The sequence below is a fragment of the Rhipicephalus microplus genome, chromosome 4, assembly GCF_043290135.1.
Source record: "Rhipicephalus microplus isolate Deutch F79 chromosome 4, USDA_Rmic, whole genome shotgun sequence".
Taxonomy (NCBI): Eukaryota; Metazoa; Arthropoda; class Arachnida; order Ixodida; family Ixodidae; genus Rhipicephalus; species Rhipicephalus microplus.
Genome location: NC_134703.1, coordinates 183,686,922 through 183,689,394, shown reverse-complemented (window position 1 = coordinate 183,689,394; position 2,473 = coordinate 183,686,922).

Below are 2,473 nucleotides of genomic sequence, written 5' to 3'. Positions count from 1 at the left end.
TGCTTCCCTATGTGACTCCTAGCTGGCGTATGATCGAGTGTTTCTCATCAGTGCTAATTATTAATAACATACTGATGCCGAAGCGACACACAAGAATTCACAAGTTAGAAGACTCGAATGCCATGATAAAATGGAAATTCAACTTTGGCAGAAAGTATTTCTTGGTTTTGTTTTACAACAGTAAAACCTTCTTAAAGTAAATAAAGAAAGCTAACACCAGACACTTCTCTTCAATTCTTTTGAGAGCGAATTGTCTCTGCAGTTAAAGTACACCAACGTTTTTTGAAACCACGCTTGTATGGCAATGGAAGATTACGCCCCTCAATAAAATGAGAGAGACGTCTTCAAATAATGTTTTCAAGGCGTTTGAAGAAAACTCAGAACGGGCAAACAGAAAATGCAGAAGTTTGTGTCACACAATTAGTTAGATGACACCTTTTGGACAATGCACATTATGCACCTCATCATGCGCACTGAACAGCTAATTGTCACGGTACTCATGTCTTGCAAAAAAGAGTGACTGAAGTTGTTGTTTTGAGCCTCCACGCATTGCTTTAAGTGGTTTATTAGTGTGTTTGGTGGCACAAGCTTTCTTCTTCCTGATACTATCCTGAGCTAACACAGAAAATTTGTACAATTGCAAATAATTCTCCACGCTTTGTTTTGTGCACTTCCATCTGAACCTTTGAAAACGGCTTGCTGTACGCTTGCGTGCACAGCATCATCCTCATTGGACAGCTATATGTAACGATACTCATGCCTTGCAAACAAAAAGGACTTTTTTAACTTCCACGCATCACTTGAAATGGTTGATGACAGTGTTGTTGTGGCTCAATTATTCTTGTCTGTGATTATTGGTTGCGTTTATTACTGAGAAGGTGGACAAGAGGAAATGATTCTCTGCGCTTTGTTTCGTGTGCTTGCATGTGATCATTTGAAAAGAGCTTGTACGCACGAATAGAAGCATCGTCCTCACTTGACAGCTTGTCACTGTACTTGTGTCTTGAAAACATAAGTCGCTAAAATTTTGTTTCAGTTCTTATATTGTTTGAAATTCTTCAGACTGTTTTGGTAGCAAAGGCTTTCTTCTTTGTGATCAGTACTTCACCTTGGTTATCACAGAGAACGTGCGCAAGAGGAAATATTTCTCAATGTTTTGTTTCATGTGCATCGATCTGAACTTTCCGAAACGGCTTGATACAGCTTACTTCACGTATGCATGAAACCTTTCTGCCAAGCAGAGAGCTATATACGTGTTGCAGTACTTTTTTTCTTGAAGCAACATGAATACATTGAATTTTCTGTTCATGTTTCTATGAAAAGGTTCACATAGAAGCGTATAAAACACTGCGTGGAGAATTATTTTCTCTTGTCCACGTTCTGAGTGATAAACTCAGCCAAGTATCACAGACAAAAAAAACACACACAAAAACACTCTCCTCAACCGTTTCAAGCAATACGTGGAAACTCAAAATGAAAAATTGAGCCCCTTTAGTTTGCAAGACTTAGTATCGTTACAAATAGCTGTCCATTGGGGATGATGTTGTACATGCAAGCATACAACAAGCCGTTTTCAAAGGTTCAGATGGCAGTGCACGACACAAAGCATGAAGAAATCTTTGCTATTGTAAGCCTTCTCTGTGATAGCACAGGCACGTGTAAGCAACAAGAAAGCTTGTGCCCCTAAACACTCTTGTCAACAATTTCCAACAATGCGTAGAAGCTCAAAACAACAACTTGAGCCACTATTGTTTGCAAAACTTGAGTACCATGACCATTAGCTGTTCAGTTGAAATGATGCGGTATATGAATTTTTACAACAAGCTGTTTTCAAAGGTTTAGATGAAAACACACGAAACTATATTTTGAGAACTATTTGCTCTTATTCAGCATTTGAGCAATGAACACAGCCAAGTGCATTTCACGAGCAAGCAAGCTTGTGCCACCCAAACACTCATTCAACTATTTAAAGTAATGTGCTGAAACTTAAACTGAATATTTGAATCAATTTTGTTTTAAGAGATCAGTACCATAAGAAATACTTGGTTGGCCAGTGGTGAAGCTGATTTCATGCTTACGTACAACAAGCTGTTTGAAAGGCTCAGATGGGAGTACACGAAACAAAATTTTGATAATTATGTGCTCTTATTCTGATTCTAAGGAATAAACACAGCCAAGTACCGTTCACAAGTGAGCAAGCTTGTGCCAAGCCAGTGAAACTCTCAGATCTACCATTTCGAGCAGTTCGTGCAAAATTGATCTGAATGTTTGATGTAGTTTTGTTTCAAGAACACCAGTACTGCAAAACCTTTTTTGACATGTTTTTATGGAAATATTTTCAACTTGTATAGATTATTGACATCTTTTATTTTTTCAGTCAGTGTGTTTAGACCAGAGAGCACAGTTGCTATGTCAGAACGGAGACGCCTTGCCCCTCGACCATGTTGTGGGCACTTATGTCTCGAAGAACAGG